This window comes from Pelobates fuscus, chromosome 2 (assembly GCF_036172605.1).
Source record: "Pelobates fuscus isolate aPelFus1 chromosome 2, aPelFus1.pri, whole genome shotgun sequence".
Classification (NCBI taxonomy): Eukaryota; Metazoa; Chordata; class Amphibia; order Anura; family Pelobatidae; genus Pelobates; species Pelobates fuscus.
This window is the reverse complement of record NC_086318.1, coordinates 286,359,205-286,379,320: the sequence shown is the minus strand read 5'-3', so window position 1 is coordinate 286,379,320 and position 20,116 is coordinate 286,359,205. Positions and strand designations below refer to the sequence as shown.

At 41.6% G+C, this 20,116-nt stretch overlaps 63 pseudogenes; all 63 read left to right on the top strand.

Moving 5' to 3' along the window:
- Window positions 1-133: 133 nt before the first annotated feature.
- On the top strand, window positions 134-252 carry LOC134587763 (5S ribosomal RNA; annotated as a pseudogene).
- A 134-nt stretch (window positions 253-386) lies between these two features.
- LOC134595213 (5S ribosomal RNA) lies at window positions 387-505 on the top strand (annotated as a pseudogene).
- Window positions 506-882: 377 nt separating this feature from the next.
- LOC134597781 (5S ribosomal RNA) lies at window positions 883-1,001 on the top strand (annotated as a pseudogene).
- A 134-nt stretch (window positions 1,002-1,135) lies between these two features.
- Window positions 1,136-1,254, top strand: LOC134594782 (5S ribosomal RNA; annotated as a pseudogene).
- A 225-nt stretch (window positions 1,255-1,479) lies between these two features.
- LOC134597235 (5S ribosomal RNA) lies at window positions 1,480-1,598 on the top strand (annotated as a pseudogene).
- A 376-nt stretch (window positions 1,599-1,974) lies between these two features.
- On the top strand, window positions 1,975-2,093 carry LOC134590422 (5S ribosomal RNA; annotated as a pseudogene).
- Window positions 2,094-2,318: 225 nt separating this feature from the next.
- Window positions 2,319-2,437, top strand: LOC134588986 (5S ribosomal RNA; annotated as a pseudogene).
- A 134-nt stretch (window positions 2,438-2,571) lies between these two features.
- On the top strand, window positions 2,572-2,690 carry LOC134589114 (5S ribosomal RNA; annotated as a pseudogene).
- Window positions 2,691-2,824: 134 nt separating this feature from the next.
- LOC134598368 (5S ribosomal RNA) lies at window positions 2,825-2,943 on the top strand (annotated as a pseudogene).
- A 134-nt stretch (window positions 2,944-3,077) lies between these two features.
- LOC134590411 (5S ribosomal RNA) lies at window positions 3,078-3,196 on the top strand (annotated as a pseudogene).
- A 560-nt stretch (window positions 3,197-3,756) lies between these two features.
- On the top strand, window positions 3,757-3,875 carry LOC134598077 (5S ribosomal RNA; annotated as a pseudogene).
- Window positions 3,876-4,009: 134 nt separating this feature from the next.
- LOC134590399 (5S ribosomal RNA) lies at window positions 4,010-4,128 on the top strand (annotated as a pseudogene).
- Window positions 4,129-4,688: 560 nt separating this feature from the next.
- Window positions 4,689-4,807, top strand: LOC134590386 (5S ribosomal RNA; annotated as a pseudogene).
- A 316-nt stretch (window positions 4,808-5,123) lies between these two features.
- Window positions 5,124-5,242, top strand: LOC134597790 (5S ribosomal RNA; annotated as a pseudogene).
- Window positions 5,243-5,801: 559 nt separating this feature from the next.
- On the top strand, window positions 5,802-5,920 carry LOC134588835 (5S ribosomal RNA; annotated as a pseudogene).
- A 134-nt stretch (window positions 5,921-6,054) lies between these two features.
- On the top strand, window positions 6,055-6,173 carry LOC134597698 (5S ribosomal RNA; annotated as a pseudogene).
- Window positions 6,174-6,398: 225 nt separating this feature from the next.
- LOC134588153 (5S ribosomal RNA) lies at window positions 6,399-6,517 on the top strand (annotated as a pseudogene).
- Window positions 6,518-6,651: 134 nt separating this feature from the next.
- Window positions 6,652-6,770, top strand: LOC134594228 (5S ribosomal RNA; annotated as a pseudogene).
- Window positions 6,771-6,904: 134 nt separating this feature from the next.
- Window positions 6,905-7,023, top strand: LOC134589529 (5S ribosomal RNA; annotated as a pseudogene).
- Window positions 7,024-7,248: 225 nt separating this feature from the next.
- LOC134597907 (5S ribosomal RNA) lies at window positions 7,249-7,367 on the top strand (annotated as a pseudogene).
- Window positions 7,368-7,592: 225 nt separating this feature from the next.
- Window positions 7,593-7,711, top strand: LOC134587967 (5S ribosomal RNA; annotated as a pseudogene).
- Window positions 7,712-7,845: 134 nt separating this feature from the next.
- On the top strand, window positions 7,846-7,964 carry LOC134597460 (5S ribosomal RNA; annotated as a pseudogene).
- Window positions 7,965-8,189: 225 nt separating this feature from the next.
- Window positions 8,190-8,308, top strand: LOC134588586 (5S ribosomal RNA; annotated as a pseudogene).
- A 134-nt stretch (window positions 8,309-8,442) lies between these two features.
- Window positions 8,443-8,561, top strand: LOC134596562 (5S ribosomal RNA; annotated as a pseudogene).
- Window positions 8,562-8,785: 224 nt separating this feature from the next.
- Window positions 8,786-8,904, top strand: LOC134597786 (5S ribosomal RNA; annotated as a pseudogene).
- A 225-nt stretch (window positions 8,905-9,129) lies between these two features.
- Window positions 9,130-9,248, top strand: LOC134588285 (5S ribosomal RNA; annotated as a pseudogene).
- Window positions 9,249-9,472: 224 nt separating this feature from the next.
- LOC134597785 (5S ribosomal RNA) lies at window positions 9,473-9,591 on the top strand (annotated as a pseudogene).
- A 225-nt stretch (window positions 9,592-9,816) lies between these two features.
- Window positions 9,817-9,935, top strand: LOC134590374 (5S ribosomal RNA; annotated as a pseudogene).
- A 225-nt stretch (window positions 9,936-10,160) lies between these two features.
- LOC134587724 (5S ribosomal RNA) lies at window positions 10,161-10,279 on the top strand (annotated as a pseudogene).
- Window positions 10,280-10,504: 225 nt separating this feature from the next.
- On the top strand, window positions 10,505-10,623 carry LOC134587741 (5S ribosomal RNA; annotated as a pseudogene).
- A 134-nt stretch (window positions 10,624-10,757) lies between these two features.
- Window positions 10,758-10,876, top strand: LOC134588458 (5S ribosomal RNA; annotated as a pseudogene).
- A 134-nt stretch (window positions 10,877-11,010) lies between these two features.
- Window positions 11,011-11,129, top strand: LOC134596147 (5S ribosomal RNA; annotated as a pseudogene).
- A 134-nt stretch (window positions 11,130-11,263) lies between these two features.
- Window positions 11,264-11,382, top strand: LOC134596028 (5S ribosomal RNA; annotated as a pseudogene).
- A 134-nt stretch (window positions 11,383-11,516) lies between these two features.
- On the top strand, window positions 11,517-11,635 carry LOC134588395 (5S ribosomal RNA; annotated as a pseudogene).
- A 134-nt stretch (window positions 11,636-11,769) lies between these two features.
- LOC134597449 (5S ribosomal RNA) lies at window positions 11,770-11,888 on the top strand (annotated as a pseudogene).
- A 134-nt stretch (window positions 11,889-12,022) lies between these two features.
- On the top strand, window positions 12,023-12,141 carry LOC134594423 (5S ribosomal RNA; annotated as a pseudogene).
- A 225-nt stretch (window positions 12,142-12,366) lies between these two features.
- LOC134597918 (5S ribosomal RNA) lies at window positions 12,367-12,485 on the top strand (annotated as a pseudogene).
- Window positions 12,486-12,710: 225 nt separating this feature from the next.
- LOC134587739 (5S ribosomal RNA) lies at window positions 12,711-12,829 on the top strand (annotated as a pseudogene).
- Window positions 12,830-12,963: 134 nt separating this feature from the next.
- Window positions 12,964-13,082, top strand: LOC134587929 (5S ribosomal RNA; annotated as a pseudogene).
- A 134-nt stretch (window positions 13,083-13,216) lies between these two features.
- On the top strand, window positions 13,217-13,335 carry LOC134587738 (5S ribosomal RNA; annotated as a pseudogene).
- Window positions 13,336-13,469: 134 nt separating this feature from the next.
- On the top strand, window positions 13,470-13,588 carry LOC134587928 (5S ribosomal RNA; annotated as a pseudogene).
- A 134-nt stretch (window positions 13,589-13,722) lies between these two features.
- LOC134596146 (5S ribosomal RNA) lies at window positions 13,723-13,841 on the top strand (annotated as a pseudogene).
- A 134-nt stretch (window positions 13,842-13,975) lies between these two features.
- Window positions 13,976-14,094, top strand: LOC134596026 (5S ribosomal RNA; annotated as a pseudogene).
- A 134-nt stretch (window positions 14,095-14,228) lies between these two features.
- On the top strand, window positions 14,229-14,347 carry LOC134588152 (5S ribosomal RNA; annotated as a pseudogene).
- Window positions 14,348-14,481: 134 nt separating this feature from the next.
- On the top strand, window positions 14,482-14,600 carry LOC134588383 (5S ribosomal RNA; annotated as a pseudogene).
- Window positions 14,601-14,734: 134 nt separating this feature from the next.
- LOC134595567 (5S ribosomal RNA) lies at window positions 14,735-14,853 on the top strand (annotated as a pseudogene).
- A 225-nt stretch (window positions 14,854-15,078) lies between these two features.
- On the top strand, window positions 15,079-15,197 carry LOC134595665 (5S ribosomal RNA; annotated as a pseudogene).
- Window positions 15,198-15,422: 225 nt separating this feature from the next.
- Window positions 15,423-15,541, top strand: LOC134588480 (5S ribosomal RNA; annotated as a pseudogene).
- Window positions 15,542-15,675: 134 nt separating this feature from the next.
- On the top strand, window positions 15,676-15,794 carry LOC134595664 (5S ribosomal RNA; annotated as a pseudogene).
- Window positions 15,795-16,019: 225 nt separating this feature from the next.
- On the top strand, window positions 16,020-16,138 carry LOC134596144 (5S ribosomal RNA; annotated as a pseudogene).
- A 134-nt stretch (window positions 16,139-16,272) lies between these two features.
- LOC134597126 (5S ribosomal RNA) lies at window positions 16,273-16,391 on the top strand (annotated as a pseudogene).
- Window positions 16,392-16,616: 225 nt separating this feature from the next.
- LOC134597436 (5S ribosomal RNA) lies at window positions 16,617-16,735 on the top strand (annotated as a pseudogene).
- A 134-nt stretch (window positions 16,736-16,869) lies between these two features.
- Window positions 16,870-16,988, top strand: LOC134597234 (5S ribosomal RNA; annotated as a pseudogene).
- Window positions 16,989-17,213: 225 nt separating this feature from the next.
- On the top strand, window positions 17,214-17,332 carry LOC134595138 (5S ribosomal RNA; annotated as a pseudogene).
- Window positions 17,333-17,557: 225 nt separating this feature from the next.
- Window positions 17,558-17,676, top strand: LOC134594590 (5S ribosomal RNA; annotated as a pseudogene).
- Window positions 17,677-17,810: 134 nt separating this feature from the next.
- Window positions 17,811-17,929, top strand: LOC134595552 (5S ribosomal RNA; annotated as a pseudogene).
- Window positions 17,930-18,063: 134 nt separating this feature from the next.
- LOC134590362 (5S ribosomal RNA) lies at window positions 18,064-18,182 on the top strand (annotated as a pseudogene).
- Window positions 18,183-18,407: 225 nt separating this feature from the next.
- LOC134590351 (5S ribosomal RNA) lies at window positions 18,408-18,526 on the top strand (annotated as a pseudogene).
- Window positions 18,527-18,751: 225 nt separating this feature from the next.
- On the top strand, window positions 18,752-18,870 carry LOC134596173 (5S ribosomal RNA; annotated as a pseudogene).
- A 134-nt stretch (window positions 18,871-19,004) lies between these two features.
- LOC134590338 (5S ribosomal RNA) lies at window positions 19,005-19,123 on the top strand (annotated as a pseudogene).
- A 225-nt stretch (window positions 19,124-19,348) lies between these two features.
- Window positions 19,349-19,467, top strand: LOC134596902 (5S ribosomal RNA; annotated as a pseudogene).
- Window positions 19,468-19,692: 225 nt separating this feature from the next.
- On the top strand, window positions 19,693-19,811 carry LOC134597923 (5S ribosomal RNA; annotated as a pseudogene).
- A 134-nt stretch (window positions 19,812-19,945) lies between these two features.
- LOC134587799 (5S ribosomal RNA) lies at window positions 19,946-20,064 on the top strand (annotated as a pseudogene).
- The last annotated feature ends 52 nt before the right edge of the window (window positions 20,065-20,116 follow it).

Genomic DNA, 20,116 nt, shown 5'->3' with positions numbered 1-20,116 from the left:
TTTTTATTTTATTTTTTGCATTATGATGTCATAATCAGACCACTTTTTTCCCTATCCAGAAGCGTCTTGTCTTTTGTCGCAACCAGAGTTTGATATTCTACCAACATTAGCGAGATCGCATTCTCTTAATTTCACTTATGGCCATACCAGTCTGAAAATGCCTGATCTCGTCAGATCTCGGAAGCCATCCAGACTCGGGGCTGGTTAGTACTTGTATGGGAGACCAACTAGGAACCTCAGGTGCCGTAAGCTTTTGTTTATTTCTTTTTTGCATTATGATGTCATAATCAGACCACTTTTTTCCCTATCCAGAAGCGTCTTGTCTTTTGTCGCAACCAGAGTTTGATATTCTACCAACATTAGCGAGATCGCATTCTCTTAATTTCACTTACGGCCATACCAGTCTGAAAATGCCTGATCTCATCAGATCTTGGAAGCCATCCAGACTCGGGCCTGGTTAGTACTTGTATGGGAGACCAACTAGGAACCTCAGGTGCCGTAAGCTTTTGTTTATTTTTTTTTTGCATTATGATGTCATAATCAGACCACTTTTTTCCCTATCCAGAAGCGTCTTGTCTTTTGTCGCAACCAGAGTTTGATATTCTACCAACATTAGCGAGATCGCATTCTCTTAATTTCACTTACGGCCATACCAGTCTGAAAATGTCAGATCTCGGAAGCCATCCAGACTCGGGCCTGGTTAGTACTTGTATGGGAGACCAACTAGGAACCTCAGGTGCCGTAAGCTTTAGTTTATTTCTTTTTTGCATTATGATGTCATAATCAGACCACTTTTTTCCCTATCCAGAAGCATCTTGTCTTTTGTCGCAACCAGAGTTTGATATTCTACCAACATTAGCGAGATCGCATTCTCTTAATTTCACTTACGGCCATACCAGTCTGAAAATGCCTGATCTCATCAGATCTCGGAAGCCATCCAGATACGGGTCTGGTTAGTACTTGTATGGGAGACCAACTAGGAACCTCAGGTGCCGTAAGCTTTTGTTTATTTATTTTTTGCATTATGATGTCATAATCAGACCACTTTTTTCCCTATCCAGAAGCGTCTTGTCTTTTGTCGCAACCAGAGTTTGATATTCTACCAACATTAGCGAGATCGCATTCGCTTAATTTTCCTTACGGCCATACCAGTCTGAAAATGCCTGATCTCGTCAGATCTCAGAAGCCATCCAGACTCGGGCCTGGTTAGTACTTGTATGGGAGACCAACTATGAACCTCAGGTGCCGTAAGCTTTTGTTTATTTATTTTTTGCATTATGATGTCATAATCAGACCACTTTTTTCCCTATGGGAGACCAACTAGGAACCTCAGGTGCCGTAAGCTTTTGTTTATTTCTTTTTTGCATTATGATGTCATAATCAGACCACTTATTTCCCTATCCAGAAGCGTCTTGTCTTTTGTCGCAACCAGAGTTTGATATTCTACCAACATTAGCGAGATCGCATTCTCTTAATTTCACTTACGGCCATACCAGTCTGAAAATGCCTGATCTCGTCAGATCTCGGAAGCCATCCAGACTCGGGCCTGTTTAATACTTGTATGGGAGACCAACTAGGAACCTCAGGTGCTGTAAGCTTTTGTTTATTTCTTTTTTGCATTATGATGTCATAATCAGACCACTTTTTTCCCTATCCAGAAGCGTCTTGTCTTTTGTCGCAACCAGAGTTTGATATTCTACCAACATTAGCGAGATCGCATTCTCTTAATTTCACTTACAGCCATACCAGTCTGAAAATGCCTAATCTCGTCAGATCTCGGAAGCCATCCAGACTCAAGCCTGGTTAGTATTTGTATGGGAGACCAACTAGGTGCCGTAAGCTTTTGTTTATTTCTTTTTTGCATTATGATGTCATAATCAGACCACTTTTTTCCCTATCCAGAAGCGTCGTCTTTTGTCGCAACCAGAGTTTGATATTCTACCAACATTAGCGAGATCGCATTCTCTTAATTTCACTTACGGCCATACCAGTCTGAAAATGCCTGATCTCGTCAGATCTCGGAAGCCATCCAGACTCGGGCCTGGTTAGTACTTGTATGGGAGACCAACTAGGAACCTCAGGTGCCGTAAGCTTTTGTTTATTTCTTTTTTGCATTATGATGTCATAATCAGACCATTTTTTTCCCTATGGGAGACCAACTAGGAACCTCAGGTGCCGTAAGCTTTTGTTTATTTCTTTTTTGCATTATGATGTCATAATCAGACCACTTATTTCCCTATTCAGAAGCGTCTTGTCTTTTGTCGCAACCAGAGTTTGATATTCTACCAACATTAGCGAGATCGCATTCTCTTCGTTTCCCTTACGGCCTTACCAGTCTGAAAATGCCTGATCTCGTCAGCTCTTGGACGCCATCCAGACTTGGGCCTGGTTAGTACTTGTATGGGAGACCAACTAGGAACCTCAGGTGCCGTAAGCTTTTTTTTATTTCTTTTTTGCATTATGATGTCATAATCAGACCACTTTTTTCCCTATCCAGAAGCGTCTTGTCTTTTGTCGCAACCAGAGTTTGATATTCTACCAATATTAGCGAGATCGCATTCTCTTAATTTCCCTTATGGCCATACCAGTCTGAAAATGCCTGATCTCGTCAGATCTCGGAAGCCATCCAGACTCGGGCCTGGTTAGTACTTGTATTTGAGACCAACTAGGAACCTCAGGTGCCGTAAGCTTTTGTTTATTTATTTTTTGCATTATGATGTCATAATCAGACCACTTTTTTCCCTATGCAGAAGCGTCTTGTCTTTTGTCGCAACCAGAGTTTGATATTCTACCAACATTAGCGAGATCGCATTCTCTTAATTTCACTTATGGCCATACCAGTCTGAAAATGCCTGATCTCGTCAGATCTCGGAAGCCATCCAGACTCGGACCAGGTTAGTACTTGTATGGGAGACCAACTAGAAACCTCAGGTGCTGTAAGCTTTTGTTTATTTCTTTTTTGCATTATGATGTCATAATCAGACCACTTTTTTCCCTATCCAGAAGCGTCTTGTCTTTTGTCGCAACCAGAGTTTGATATTCTACCAACATTAGCGAGATCGCATTCTCTTAATTTCACTTACGGCCATACCAGTCTGAAAATGCCTGATCTCGTCAGATCTCGGAAGCCATCCAGACTCGGGCCTGGTTAGTACTTGTATGGGAGACCAACTAGGAACCTCAGGTGCCGTAAGCTTTTTTTTATTTTATTTTTTGCATTATGATGTCATAATCAGACCACTTTTTTCCCTATCCAGAAGCGTCTTGTCTTTTGTCGCAACCAGAGTTTGATATTCTACCAACATTAGCGAGATCGCATTCTCTTAATTTCACTTACGGCCATACCAGTCTGAAAATGCCAGATCTCGGAAGCCATCCAGACTCGGGCCTGGTTAGTACTTGTATGGGAGACCAACTAGGAACCTCAGGTGCCGTAAGCTTTTGTTTATTTCTTTTTTGCATTATGATGTCATAATCAGACCACTTTTTTCCCTATGGGAGACCAACTAGGAACCTCAGGTGCCGTAAGCTTTTGTTTATTTCTTTTTTGCATTATGATGTCATAATCAGACCACTTTTTTCCCTATGGGAGACCAACTAGGAACCTCAGGTGCCGTAAGCTTTTGTTTATTTCTTTTTTGCATTATGATGTCATAATCAGACCACTTTTTTCCCTATGCAGAAGCGTCTTGTCTTTTGTCGCAACCAGAGTTTGATATTCTACCAACATTAGCGAGATCGCATTCTCTTAATTTCACTTATGGCCATACCAGTCTGAAAATGCCTGATCTCGTCAGATCTCGGAAGCCATCCAGACTCGGACCAGGTTAGTACTTGTATGGGAGACCAACTAGAAACCTCAGGTGCCGTAAGCTTTTGTTTATTTCTTTTTTGCATTATGATGTCATAATCAGACCACTTTTTTCCCTATCCAGAAGCGTCTTGTCTTTTGTCGCAACCAGAGTTTGATATTCTACCAACATTAGCGAGATCGCATTCTCTTAATTTCACTTACGGCCATACCAGTCTGAAAATGCCTGATCTCGTCAGATCTCGGAAGCCATCCAGACTCGGGCCTGGTTAGTACTTGTATGGGAGACCAACTAGGAACCTCAGGTGCCGTAAGCTTTTTTTTATTTTATTTTTTGCATTATGATGTCATAATCAGACCACTTTTTTCCCTATCCAGAAGCGTCTTGTCTTTTGTCGCAACCAGAGTTTGATATTCTACCAACATTAGCGAGATCGCATTCTCTTAATTTCACTTACGGCCATACCAGTCTGAAAATGCCAGATCTCGGAAGCCATCCAGACTCGGGCCTGGTTAGTACTTGTATGGGAGACCAACTAGGAACCTCAGGTGCCGTAAGCTTTTGTTTATTTCTTTTTTGCATTATGATGTCATAATCAGACCACTTTTTTCCCTATGGGAGACCAACTAGGAACCTCAGGTGCCGTAAGCTTTTGTTTATTTCTTTTTTGCATTATGATGTCATAATCAGACCACTTTTTTCCCTATGGGAGACCAACTAGGAACCTCAGGTGCCGTAAGCTTTTGTTTATTTCTTTTTTGCATTATGATGTCATAATCAGACCACTTTTTTCCCTATCCAGAAGCGTCTTGTCTTTTGTCGCAACCAGAGTTTGATATTCTACCAACATTAGCGAGATCGCATTCTCTTAATTTCACTTACGGCCATACCAGTCTGAAAATGCCTGATCTCGTCAGATCTCGGAAGCCATCCAGACTCGGGCCTGGTTAGTACTTGTATGGGAGACCAACTAGGAACCTCAGGTGCCGTAAGCTTTTGTTTATTTCTTTTTTGCATTATGATGTCATAATCAGACCACTTTTTTCCCTATGGGAGACCAACTAGGAACCTCAGGTGCCGTAAGCTTTTGTTTATTTCTTTTTTGCATTATGATGTCATAATCAGACCACTTTTTTCCCTATGGGAGACCAACTAGGAACCTCAGGTGCCGTAAGCTTTTGTTTATTTCTTTTTTGCATTATGATGTCATAATCAGACCACTTTTTTCCCTATCCAGAAGCGTCTTGTCTTTTGTCGCAACCAGAGTTTGATATTCTACCAACATTAGCGAGATCGCATTCTCTTAATTTCACTTACGGCCATACCAGTCTGAAAATGCCTTATCTCGTCAGATCTCGGAAGCCATCCAGACTCGGGCCTGGTTAGTACTTGTATGGGAGACCAACTAGGAACCTCAGGTGCCGTAAGCTTTTGTTTATTTCTTTTTTGCATTATGATGTCATAATCAGACCACTTTTTTCCCTATGGGAGACCAACTAGGAACCTCAGGTGCCGTAAGCTTTTGTTTATTTCTTTTTTGCATTATGATGTCATAATCAGACCACTTTTTTCCCTATGGGAGACCAACTAGGAACCTCAGGTGCCGTAAGCTTTTGTTCATTTCTTTTTTGCATTATGATGTCATAATCAGACCACTTTTTTCCCTATCCAGAAGCGTCTTGTCTTTTGTCGCAACCAGAGTTTGATATTCTACCAACATTAGCGAGATCGCATTCTCTTAATTTCACTTACGGCCATACCAGTCTGAAAATGCCAGATCTCGGAAACCATCCAGACTCGGGCCTGGTTAGTACTTGTATGGGAGACCAACTAGGAACCTCAGGTGCCGTAAGCTTTTGTTTATTTCTTTTTTGCATTATGATGTCATAATCAGACCACTTTTTTCCCTATCCAGAAGCGTCTTGTCTTTTGTCGCATCCAGAGTTTGGTATTCTACCAACATTAGCGAGATCGCATTCTCTTAATTTCACTTACGGCCATACCAGTCTGAAAATGCCTGATCTTGTCAGATCTTGGAAGCCATCCAGACTCGAGCCTGGTTAGTACTTGTATGGGAGACCAACTAGGAACCTCAGGTGCCGTAAGCTTTTGTTTATTTCTTTTTTGCATTATGATGTCATAATCAGACCACTTTTTTCCCTATCCAGAAGCGTCTTGTCTTTTGCCGCAACCAGAGTTTGATATTCTACCAACATTAGTGAGATCGCATTCTCTTAATTTCACTTATGGCCATACCAGTCTGAAAATGCCTGATCTCGTCAGATCTCGGAAGCCATCCAGACTTGGGCCTGGTTAGTACTTGTATGGGAGAGCAACTAGGAACCTCAGGTGCCGTAAGCTTTTGTTTATTTCTTTTTTGCATTATGATGTCATAATCAGACCACTTTTTTCCCTATGGGAGACCAACTAAGAACCTCAGGTGCCGTAAGCTTTTGTTTATTTCTTTTTTGCATTATGATGTCATAATCAGACCACTTTTTTCCCTATCCAGAAGCGTCTTGTCTTTTGTCGCAACCAGAGTTTGATATTCTACCAACATTAGCGAGATTGCATTCTCTTAATTTCACTTACGGCCATACCAGTCTGAAAATGCCTGATCTCGTCAGATCTCGGAAGCCATCCAGACTCTGGCCTGGTTAGTACTTGTAGGGGAGACCAACTAGGAACCTCAGGTGCCGTAAGCTTTTGTTTATTTCTTTTTTGCATTATGATGTCATAATCAGACCACTTTTTTCCCTATCCAGAAGCGTCTTGTCTTTTGTCGCAACCAGAGTTTGATATTCTACCAACATTAGCGAGATCGCATTCTCTTAATTTCCCTTACGGCCATACCAGTCTGAAAATGCCTGATCTCGTCAGATCTCAGAAGCCATATAGACTCGGGCCTGGTTAGTACTTGTATGGGAGACCAACTAGGAACCTCAGGTGCCGTAAGCTTTTGTTTATTTCTTTTTTGCATTATGATGTCATAATCAGACCACTTTTTTCCCTATCCAGAAGCGTCTTGTCTTTTGTCGCAACCAGAGTTTGATATTCTACCAACATTAGCGAGATCGCATTCGCTTAATTTCACTTACGGCCATACCTGTCTGAAAATGCCTGATCTCGTCAGATCTCGGAAGCCATCCAGACTTGGGCCTGGTTAGTACTTGTATGGGAGACCAACTAGGAACCTCAGGTGCCGTAAGCTTTTGTTTATTTCTTTTTTGCATTATGATGTCATAATCAGACCACTTTTTTCCCTATGGGAGACCAACTAGGAACCTCAGGTGCCGTAAGCTTTTGTTTATTTCTTTTTTGCATTATGATGTCATAATCAGACCACTTTTTTTCCTATCCAGAAGCGTCTTGTCTTTTGTCGCAACCAGAGTTTGATATTCTACCAACATTAACGAGATCGCATTCTCTTAATTTCACTTACGGCCAAACCAGTCTGAAAATGCCTGATCTCGTCAGATCTCGGAAGCCATCGAGACTTGGGCCTGGTTAGTACTTGTATGGGAGACCAACTAGGAACCTCAGGTGCCGTAAGCTTTTGTTTATTTCTTTTTTGCATTATGATGTCATAATCAGACCACTTTTTTCCCTATGGGAGACCAACTAGGAACCTCAGGTGCCGTAAGCTTTTGTTTATTTCTTTTTTGCATTATGATGTCATAATCAGACCACTTTTTTCCCTATCCAGAAGCGTCTTGTCTTTTGTCGCAACCAGAGTTTGATATTCTACCAACATTAGCGAGATCGCATTCTCTTAATTTCCCTTACGGCCATTCCAGTCTGAAAATGCCTGATCTCGTCAGATCTCAAAAGCCATCCAGACTCGGGCCTGGTTAGTACTTGTATGGGAGACCAACTAGGAACTTCAGGTGCCGAAAGCTTTTGTTTATTTCTTTTTTGCATTATGATGTCATAATCAGACCACTTTTTTCCCTATCCAGAAGCGTCTTGTCTTTTGTCGCAACCAGAGTTTGATATTCTACCAACATTAGCGAGATCGCATTCTCTTAATTTCACTTACGGCCATACCAGTCTGAAAATGCCTGATCTCGTCAGATCTCGGAAGCCATCCAGACTTGGGCCTGGTTAGTACTTGTATGGGAGACCAACTAGGAACCTCAGGTGCCGTAAGCTTTTGTTTATTTCTTTTTTGCATTATGATGTCATAATCAGACCACTTTTTTCCCTATGGGAGACCAACTAGGAACCTCAGGTGCCGTAAGCTTTTGTTTATTTCTTTTTTGCATTATGATGTCATAATCAGACCACTTTTTTCCCTATCCAGAAGCGTCTTGTCTTTTGTCGCAACCAGAGTTTGATATTCTACCAACATTAGCGAGATCGCATTCTCTTAATTTCATTTACGGCCATACCAGTCTGAAAATGCCTTATCTCATCAGATATCGGAAGCCATCCAGACTTGGGCCTGGTTAGTACTTGTATGGGAGACCAACTAGGAACCTCAGGTGCTGTAAGCTTTTGTTTATTTCTTTTTTGCATTATGATGTCATAATCAGACCACTTTTTTCCCTATCCAGAAGCGTCTTGTCTTTTGTCGCAACCAGAGTTTGATATTCTACCAAAATTAGCGAGATCGCATTCTCTTAATTTCATTTACGGCCATACCAGTCTGAAAATGCCTGATCTCATCAGATATCGGAAGCCATCCAGACTTGGGCCTGTTTAGTACTTGTATGGGAGACCAACTAGGAACCTCAGGTGCCGTAAGCTTTTGTTTATTTCTTTTTTGCATTATGATGTCATAATCAGACCACTTTTTTCCCTATGGGAGACCAACTAAGAACCTCAGGTGCCGTAAGCTTTTGTTTATTTCTTTTTTGCATTATGATGTCATAATCAGACCACTTTTTCCCTATCCAGAAGCGTCTTGTCTTTTGTCGCAACCAGAGTTTGATATTCTACCAAAATTAGCGAGATCGCATTCTCTTAATTTCATTTACGGCCATACCAGTCTGAAAATGCCTGATCTCATCAGATATCGGAAGCCATCCAGACTTGGGCTTGTTTAGTACTTGTATGGGAGACCAACTAGGAACCTCAGGTGCCGTAAGCTTTTGTTTATTTCTTTTTTGCATTATGATGTCATAATCAGACCACTTTTTTCCCTATGGGAGACCAACTAGGAACCTCAGGTGCCGTAAGCTTTTGTTTATTTCTTTTTTGCATTATGATGTCATAATCAGACCACTTTTTTCCCTATCCAGAAGCGTCTTGTCTTTTGTCGCAACCAGAGTTTGATATTCTACCAAAATTAGCGAGATCGCATTCTCTTAATTTCATTTACGGCCATACCAGTCTGAAAATGCCTGATCTCATCAGATATCGGAAGCCATCCAGACTTGGGCCTGTTTAGTACTTGTATGGGAGACCAACTAGGATCCTCAGGTGCCGTAAGCTTTTGTTTATTTCTTTTTTGCATTATGATGTCATAATCAGACCACTTTTTTCCCTATGGGAGACCAACTAAGAACCTCAGGTGCCGTAAGCTTTTGTTTATTTCTTTTTTGCATTATGATGTCATAATCAGACCACTTTTTCCCTATCCAGAAGCGTCTTGTCTTTTGTCGCAACCAGAGTTTGATATTCTACCAAAATTAGCGAGATCGCATTCTCTTAATTTCATTTACGGCCATACCAGTCTGAAAATGCCTGATCTCATCAGATATCGGAAGCCATCCAGACTTGGGCTTGTTTAGTACTTGTATGGGAGACCAACTAGGAACCTCAGGTGCCGTAAGCTTTTGTTTATTTCTTTTTTGCATTATGATGTCATAATCAGACCACTTTTTTCCCTATGGGAGACCAACTAGGAACCTCAGGTGCCGTAAGCTTTTGTTTATTTCTTTTTTGCATTATGATGTCATAATCAGACCACTTTTTTCCCTATCCAGAAGCGTCTTGTATTTTGTCGCAACCAGAGTTTGATATTCTACCAACATTAGCGAGATCGCATTCTCTTAATTTCACTTACGGCCATACCAGTCTGAAAATGCCTGATCTCGTCAGATCTCGGAAGCCATCCAGACTCGGGCCTGGTTAGTACTTGTATGGGAGACCAACTAGGAACCTCAGGTGCCGTAAGCTTTTGTTTATTTCTTTTTTGCATTATGACGTCATAATCAGACCACTTTTTTCCCTATGGGAGACCAACTAGGAACCTCAGGTGCCGTAAGCTTTTGTTTATTTCTTTTTTGCATTATGATGTCATAATCAGACCACTTTTTTCCCTATCCAGAAGCGTCTTGTCTTTTGTCGCAACCAGAGTTTGATATTCTACCAACATTAGCGAGATCGCATTCTCTTAATTTCCCTTACGGCCATACCAGTCTGAAAATGCCTGATCTCGTCAGATCTTGGAAGCCATCCAAACTCGGGCCTGGTTAGTACTTGTATGGGAGACCAACTAGGAACCTCAGGTGCCGTAAGCTTTTGTTTATTTCTTTTTTGCATTATGATGTCATAATCAGACCACTTTTTTCCCTATGGGAGACCAACTAGGAACCTCAGGTGCCGTAAGCTTTTGTTTATTTCTTTTTTGCATTATGATGTCATAATCAGACCACTTTTTTCCCTATCCAGAAGCGTCTTGTCTTTTGTCGCAACCAGAGTTTGATATTCTACCAACATTAGCGAGATCGCATTCTCTTAATTTCATTTACGGCCATACCAGTCTGAAAATGTCTGATCTCATCAGACATCGGAAGCCATCCAGACTTGGGCCTGGTTAGTACTTGTATGGGAGACCAACTAGGAACCTCAGGTGCCGTAAGCTTTTGTTTATTTCTTTTTTGCATTATGATGTCATAATCAGACCACTTTTTTCCCTATCCAGAAGCGTCTTGTCTTTTGTCGCAACCAGAGTTTGATATTCTACCAACATTAGCGAGATCGCATTCTCTTAATTTCACTTACTTCTATACCAGTCTGAAAATGCCTGATCTCGTCAGATCTCGGAAGCCATCCAGACTTGGGCCTGGTTAGTACTTGTATGGGAGACCAACTAGGAACCTCAGGTGCCGTAAGCTTTTGTTTATTTCTTTTTTGCATTATGATGTCATGATCAGACCACTTTTTTCCCTATCCAGAAGCGTCTTGTCTTTTGTCGCAACCAGAGTTTGATATTCTACCAACATTAGCGAGATCGCATTCTTTTAATTTCATTTACGGCCATACCAGTCTGAAAATGCCTGATCTCATCAGATATCGGAAGCCATCCAGACTTGGGCCTGGTTAGTACTTGTATGGGAGACCAACTAGGAACCTCAGGTGCCGTAAGCTTTTGTTTATTTCTTTTTTGCATTATGATGTCATAATCAGACCACTTTTTTCCCTATCCAGAAGCGTCTTGTCTTTTGTTGCAACCAGAGTTTGATATTCTACCAAAATTAGCGAGATCGCATTCTCTTAATTTCACTTACGGCCATACCAGTCTGAAAATGCCTGATCTCGTCAGATCTTGGAAGCCATCCAGACTCGGGCCTGGTTAGTACTTGTATGGGAGACCAACTAGGAACCTCAGGTGCCGTAAGCTTTTGTTTATTTCTTTTTTGCATTATGATGTCATAATCAGACCACTTTTTTCCCTATCCAGAAGCGTCTTGTCTTTTGTCGCAACCAGAGTTTGATATTCTACCAACATTAGCGAGATCGCATTCTCTTAATTTCCCTTACGGCCATACCAGTCTGAAAATGCCTGATCTCGTCAGATCTCAGAAGCCATCCAGACTCGGGCCTGGTTAGTACTTGTATGGGAGACCAACTAGGAACCTCAGGTGCCGTAAGCTTTTGTTTATTTCTTTTTTGCATTATGATGTCATAATCAGACCACTTTTTTCCCTATCCAGAAGCGTCTTGTCTTTTGTCGCAACCAGAGTTTGATATTCTACCAACATTAGCGAGATCGCATTCGCTTAATTACACTTACGGCCATACCAGTCTGAAAATGCCTGATCTCGTCAGATCTCGGAAGCCATCCAGACTTGGGCCTGGTTAGTACTTGTATGGGAGACCAACTAGGAACCTCAGGTGCCGTAAGCTTTTGTTTATTTCTTTTTTGCATTATGATGTCATAATCAGACCACTTTTTTCCCTATCCAGAAGCGTCTTGTCTTTTGTCGCAACCAGAGTTTGATATTCTACCAACATTAGCGAGATCGCATTCTCTTAATTTCACTTACGGCCATACCAGTCTGAAAATGCCTGATCTCGTCAGATCTCGGAAGCCATCCAGACTCGGGCCTGGTTAGTACTTGTATGGGAGACCAAGTAGGAACCTCAGGTGCCGTAAGCTTTTGTTTATTTCTTTTTTGCATTATGACGTCATAATCCGACCACTTTTTTCCCTATGGGAGACCAACTAGGAACCTCAGGTGCCGTAAGCTTTAGTTTATTTCTTTTTTGCATTATGATGTCATAATCAGACCACTTTTTTCCCTATCCAGAAGCGTCTTGTCTTTTGTCGCAACCAGAGTTTGATATTCTACCAACATTAGCGAGATCGCATTCTCTTAATTTCTCTTACGGCCATACCAGTCTGAAAATGCCTGATCTCGTCAGATCTTGGAAGCCATCCAAACTCGGGCCTGGTTAGTACTTGTATGGGAGACCAACTAGGAACCTCAGGTGCCGTAAGCTTTTGTTTATTTCTTTTTTGCATTATGATGTCATAATCAGACCACTTTTTTCCCTATGGGAGACCAACTAGGAACCTCAGGTGCCGTAAGCTTTTGTTTATTTCTTTTTTGCATTATGATGTCATAATCAGACCACTTTTTTCCCTATCCAGAAGCGTCTTGTCTTTTGTCGCAACCAGAGTTTGATATTCTACCAACATTAGCGAGATCGCATTCTCTTAATTTCATTTACGGCCATACCAGTCTGAAAATGTCTGATCTCATCAGACATCGGAAGCCATCCAGACTTGGGCCTGGTTAGTACTTGTATGGGAGACCAACTAGGAACCTCAGGTGCCGTAAGCTTTTGTTTATTTCTTTTTTGCATTATGATGTCATAATCAGACCACTTTTTTCCCTATCCAGAAGCGTCTTGTCTTTTGTCGCAACCAGAGTTTGATATTCTACCAACATTAGCGAGATCGCATTCTCTTAATTTCACTTACTTCCATACCAGTCTGAAAATGCCTGATCTCGTCAGATCTCGGAAGCCATCCAGACTTGGGCCTGGTTAGTACTTGTATGGGAGACCAACTAGGAACCTCAGGTGCCGTAAGCTTTTGTTTATTTCTTTTTTGCATTATGATGTCATGATCAGACCACTTTTTTCCCTATCCAGAAGCGTCTTGTCTTTTGTCGCAACCAGAGTTTTATATTCTACCAACATTAGCGAGATCGCATTCTCTTAATTTCATTTACGGCCATACCAGTCTGAAAATGTCTGATCTCATCAGACATCGGAAGCCATCCAGACTTGGGCCTGGTTAGTACTTGTATGGGAGACCAACTAGGAACCTCAGGTGCCGTAAGCTTTTGTTTATTTCTTTTTTGCATTATGATGTCATAATCAGACCACTTTTTTCCCTATCCAGAAGCGTCTTGTCTTTTGTCGCAACCAGAGTTTGATATTCTACCAACATTAGCGAGATCGCATTCTCTTAATTTCACTTACTTCCATACCAGTCTGAAAATGCCTGATCTCGTCAGATCTCGGAAGCCATCCAGACTTGGGCCTGGTTAGTACTTGTATGGGAGACCAACTAGGAACCTCAGGTGCCGTAAGCTTTTGTTTATTTCTTTTTTGCATTATGATGTCATGATCAGACCACTTTTTTCCCTATCCAGAAGCGTCTTGTCTTTTGTCGCAACCAGAGTTTTATATTCTACCAACATTAGCGAGATCGCATTCTCTTAATTTCATTTACGGCCATACCAGTCTGAAAATGCCTGATCTCATCAGATATCGGAAGCCATCCAGACTTGGGCCTGGTTAGTACTTGTATGGGAGACCAACTAGGAACCTCAGGTGCCGTAAGCTTTTGTTTATTTCTTTTTTGCATTATGATGTCATAATCAGACCACTTTTTTCCCTATCCAGAAGCGTCTTGTCTTTTGTCGCAACCAGAGTTTGATATTCTACCAAAATTAGCGAGATCGCATTCTCTTAATTTCACTTACGGCCATACCAGTCTGAAAATGCCTGATCTCGTCAGATCTTGGAAGCCATCCAGACTCGGGCCTGGTTAGTACTTGTATGGGAGACCAACTAGGAACCTCAGGTGCCGTAAGCTTTTGTTTATTTCTTTTTTGCATTATGATGTCATAATCAGACCACTTTTTTTCCTATCCAGAAGCGTCTTGTCTTTTGTCGCAACCAGAGTTTGATATTCTACCAACATTAGCGAGATCGCATTCTCTTAATTTCACTTACGGCCATACCAGTCTGAAAATGCCTGATCTCGTCAGATCTCGGAAGCCATCCAGACTCTGGCCTGGTTAGTACTTGTAGGGGAGACCAACTAGGAACCTCAGGTGCCGTAAGCTTTTGTTAATTTCTTTTTTGCATTATGATGTCATAATCAGACCACTTTTTTCCCTATCCAGAAGCGTCTTGTCTTTTGTCGCAACCAGAGTTTGATATTCTACCAACATTAGCGAGATCGCATTCTCTTAATTTCCCTTACGGCCATACCAGTCTGAAAATGCCTGATCTCGTCAGATCTCAGAAGCCATCCAGACTCGGGCCTGGTTAGTACTTGTATGGGAGACCAACTAGGAACCTCAGGTGCCGTAAGCTTTTGTTTATTTCTTTTTTGCATTATGATGTCATAATCAGACCACTTTTTTCCCTATCCAGAAGCGTCTTGTCTTTTGTCGCAACCAGAGTTTGATATTCTACCAACATTAGCGAGATCGCATTCGCTTAATTACACTTACGGCCATACCAGTCTGAAAATGCCTGATCTCGTCAGATCTCGGAAGCCATCCCGACTTGGGCCTGGTTAGTACTTGTATGGGAGACCAACTAGGAACCTCAGGTGCCGTAAGCTTTTGTTTATTTCTTTTTTGCATTATGATGTCATAATCAGACCACTTTTTTCCCTATGGGAGACCAACTAGGAACCTCAGGTGCCGTAAGCTTTTGTTTATTTCTTTTTTGCATTATGATGTCATAATCAGACCACTTTTTTCCCTATCCAGAAGCGTCTTGTCTTTTGTCGCAACCAGAGTTTGATATTCTACCAACATTAGCGAGATCGCATTCTCTTAATTTCACTTACGGCCATACCAGTCTGAAAATGCCTGATCTTGTCAGATCTCGGAAGCCATCCAGACTTGGGCCTGGTTAGTACTTGTATGGGAGACCAACTAGGAACCTCAGGTGCCGTAAGCTTTTGTTTATTTCTTTTTTGCATTATGATGTCATAATCAGACCACTTTTTTCCCTATGGGAGACCAACTAGGAACCTCAGGTGCCGTAAGCTTTTGTTTATTTCTTTTTTGCATTATGATGTCATAATCAGACCACTTTTTTCCCTATCCAGAAGCGTCTTGTCTTTTGTCGCAACCAGAGTTTGATATTCTACCAACATTAGCGAGATCGCATTCTCTTAATTTCATTTACGGCCATATCAGTCTGAAAATGCCTGATCTCATCAGATATCGGAAGCCATCCAGACTTGGGCCTGGTTAGTACTTGTATGGGAGACCAACTAGGAACCTCAGGTGCTGTCAGCTTTTGTTTATTTCTTTTTTGCATTATGATGTCATAATCAGACCACTTTTTTCCCTATCCAGAAGCGTCTTGTCTTTTGTCGCAACCAGAGTTTGATATTCTACCAACATTAGCGAGATCGCATTCGCTTAATTTCACTTACGGCCATACCAGTCTGAAAATGCCTGATCTTGTCAGATCTCGGAAGCCATCCAGACTTGGGCCTGGTTAGTACTTGTATGGGAGACCAACTAGGAACCTCAGGTGCCGTAAGCTTTTGTTTATTTCTTTTTTGCATTATGATGTCATAATCAGACCACTTTTTTCCCTATGGGAGACCAACTAGGAACCTCAGGTGCCGTAAGCTTTTGTTTATTTCTTTTTTGCATTATGATGTCATAATCAGACCACTTTTTTCCCTATCCAGAAGCGTCTTGTCTTTTGTCGCAACCAGAGTTTGATATTCTACCAACATTAGCGAGATCGCATTCTCTTAATTTCATTTACGGCCATACCAGTCTGAAAATGCCTGATCTCATCAGATATCGGAAGCCATCCAGACTTGGGCCTGGTTAGTACTTGTATGGGAGACCAACTAGGAACCTCAGGTGCCGTAAGCTTTTGTTTATTTCTTTTTTGCATTATGATGTCATAATCAGACCACTTTTTTCCCTATCCAGAAGCGTCTTGTCTTTTGTCGCAACCAGAGTTTGATATTCTACCAAAATTAGCGAGATTGCATTCTCTTAATTTCACTTACGGCCATACCAGTCTGAAAATGCCTGATCTCGTCAGATCTTGGAAGCCATCCAGACTTGGGCCTGGTTGGTACTTGTATGGGAGACCAACTAGGAACCTCAGGTGCCGTAAGCTTTTGTTTATTTCTTTTTTGCATTATGATGTCATAATCAGACCACTTTTTTCCCTATGGGAGACCAACTAGGAACCTCAGGTGCCGTAAGCTTTTGTTTATTTCTTTTTTGCATTATGATGTCATAATCAGACCACTTTTTTCCCTATCCAGAAGCATCTTGTCTTTTGTCGCAACCAGAGTTTGATATTCTACCAACATTAACGAGATCGCATTCTCTTAATTTCACTTACGGCCATACCAGTCTGAAAATGCCTGATCTCGTCAGATCTCGGAAGCCATCCAGACTTGGGCCTGGTTAGTACTTGTATGGGAGACCAACTAGGAACCTCAGGTGCCGTAAGCTTTTGTTTATTTCTTTTTTGCATTATGACGTCATAATCAGACCACTTTTTTTCCTATCCAGAAGCGTCTTGTCTTTTGTCGCAACCAGAGTTTGATATTCTACCAACATTAGCGAGATCGCATTCTCTTAATTTCACTTACGGCCATACCAGTCTGAAAATGCCTGATCTCGTCAGATCTCGGTAGTCATCCAGACTCGGGCCTGGTTAGTACTTGTATGGGAGACCAACTAGGAACCTCAGGTGGCGTAAGCTTTTGTTTATTTCTTTTTAGCATTATGATGTCATAATCAGACCACTTTTTTCCCTATGGGAGACCAACTAGGAACCTCAGGTGCCGTAAGCTTTTGTTTATTTCTTTTTTGCATTATGATGTCATAATCAGACCACTTTTTTCCCTATCCAGAAGCGTCTTGTCTTTTGTCGCAACCAGAGTTTGATATTCTACCAACATTAGTGAGATCGCATTCTCTTAATTTCCCTTACGGCCATACCAGTCTGAAAATGCCTGATCTCGTCAGATCTCGGAAGCAATCCAGACTCGGGCCTGGTTAGTACTTGGATGGGAGACCAACTAGGAACCTCAGGTGCCGTAAGCTTTTGTTTATTTCTTTTTTGCATTATGACGTCATAATCAGACCACTTTTTTCCCTATGGGAGACCAACTAGGAACCTCAGGTGCCGTAAGCTTTAGTTTATTTCTTTTTTGCATTATGATGTCATAATCAGACCACTTTTTTCCCTATCCAGAAGCGTCTTGTCTTTTGTCGCAACCAGAGTTTGATATTCTACCAACATTAGCGAGATCGCATTCTCTTAATTTCCCTTACGGCCATACCAGTCTGAAAATGCCTGATCTCGTCAGATCTCGGAAGCCATCCAGACTCGGGCCTGGTTAGTACTTGTATGGGAGACCAACTAGGAACCTCAGGTGCCGTAAGCTTTTGTTTATTTCTTTTTTGCATTATGATGTCATAATCAGACCACTTTTTTCCCTATCCAGAAGCGTCTTGTCTTTTGTCGCAACCAGAGTTTGATATTCTACCAACATTAGCGAGATCGCATTCTCTTAATTTCACTTACGGCCATACCAGTCTGAAAATGCCTGATCTCGTCAGATCTCGGAAGCCATCCAGACTTGGGCCTGGTTAGTACTTGTATGGGAGACCAACTAGGAACCTCAGGTGCCATAAGCTTTTGTTTATTTCTTTTTTGCATTATGACGTCATAATCAGACCACTTTTTTTCCTATCCAGAAGCGTCTTGTCTTTTGTCGCAACCAGAGTTTGATATTCTACCAACATTAGCGAGATCACATTCTCTTAATTTCACTTACGGCCATACCAGTCTGAAAATGCCTGATCTCGTCAGATCTCGGAAGCCATCCAGACTCGGGCCTGGTTAGTACTTGTATGGGAGACCAACTAGGAACCTCAGGTGCCGTAAGCTTTTGTTTATTTCTTTTTTGCATTATGATGTCATAATCAGACCACTTTTTTCCCTATGGGAGACCAACTAGGAACCTCAGGTGCCGTAAGCTTTTGTTTATTTCTTTTTTGCATTATGATGTCATAATCAGACCACTTTTTTCCCTATCCAGAAGCGTCTTGTCTTTTGTCGCAACCAGAGTTTGATATTCTACCAACATTAGCGAGATCACATTCTCTTAATTTCACTTACGGCCATACCAGTCTGAAAATGCCTGATCTCGTCAGATCTCGGAAGCCATCCAGACTCGGGCCTGGTTAGTACTTGTATGGGAGACCAACTAGGAACCTCAGGTGCCGTAAGCTTTTGTTTATTTCTTTTTTGCATTATGACGTCATAATCAGACCACTTTTTTCCCTATGGGAGACCAACTAGGAACCTCAGGTGCCGTAAGCTTTAGTTAATTTCTTTTTTGCATTATGATGTCATAATCAGACCACTTTTTTCCCTATCCAGAAGCGTCTTGTCTTTTGTCGCAACCAGAGTTTGATATTCTACCAACATTAGCGAGATCGCATTCTCTTAATTTCACTTACGGCCATACCAGTCTGAAAATGCCTGATCTCGTCAGATCTCGGAAGCCATCCAAACTCGGGCCTGGTTAGTACTTGTATGGGAGACCAACTAGGAACCTCAGGTGCCGTAAGCTTTTGTTTATTTCTTTTTTGCATTATGATGTCATAATCAGACCACTTTTTTCCCTATCCAGAAGCGTCTTGTCTTTTGTCGCAACCAGAGTTTGATATTCTACCAACATTAGCGAGATCACATTCTCTTAATTTCACTTACGGCCATACCAGTCTGAAAATGCCTGATCTCGTCAGATCTCGGAAGCCATCCAGACTCGGGCCTGGTTAGTACTTGTATGGGAGACCAACTAGGAACCTCAGGTGCCGTAAGCTTTTGTTTATTTCTTTTTTGCATTATGATGTCATAATCAGACCACTTTTTTCCCTATGGGAGACCAACTAGGAACCTCAGGTGCCGTAAGCTTTTGTTTATTTCTTTTTTGCATTATGATGTCATAATCAGACCACTTTTTTCCCTATCCAGAAGCGTCTTGTCTTTTGTCGCAACCAGAGTTTGATATTCTACCAACATTAGCGAGATCGCATTCTCTTAATTTCCCTTACGGCCATACCAGTCAGAAAATGCCTGATCTCGTCAGATCTCGGAAGCCATCCAGACTCGGGCCTGGTTAGTACTTGTATGGGAGACCAACTAGGAACCTCAGGTGCCGTAAGCTTTTGTTTATTTCTTTTTTGCATTATGATGTCATAATCAGACCACTTTTTTCCCTATGGGAGACCAACTAGGAACCTCAGGTGCCGTAAGCTTTAGTTTATTTCTTTTTTGCATTATGATGTCATAATCAGACCACTTTTTTCCCTATCCAGAAGCGTCTTGTCTTTTGTCGCAACCAGAGTTTGATATTCTACCAACATTAGCGAGATCGCATTCTCTTAATTTCCCTTACGGCCATACCAGTCTGAAAATGCCTGATCTCGTCAGATCTCGGAAGCCATCCAGAATCGGGCCTGGTTAGTACTTGTATGGGAGACCAACTAGGAACCTCAGGTGCCGTAAGCTTTTGTTTATTTCTTTTTTGCATTATGATGTCATAATCAGACCACTTTTTTCCCTATCCAGAAGCGTCTTGTCTTTTGTCGCAACCAGAGTTTGATATTCTACCAACATTAGCGAGATCGCATTCTCTTAATTTCACTTACGGCCATACCAGTCTGAAAATGCCTGATCTCGTCAGATCTTGGAAGCCATCCAGACTCGGGCCTGGTTAGTACTTGTATGGGAGACCAACTAGGAACCTCAGGTGGCGTAAGCTTTTGTTTATTTCTTTTTAGCATTATGATGTCATAATCAGACCACTTTTTTCC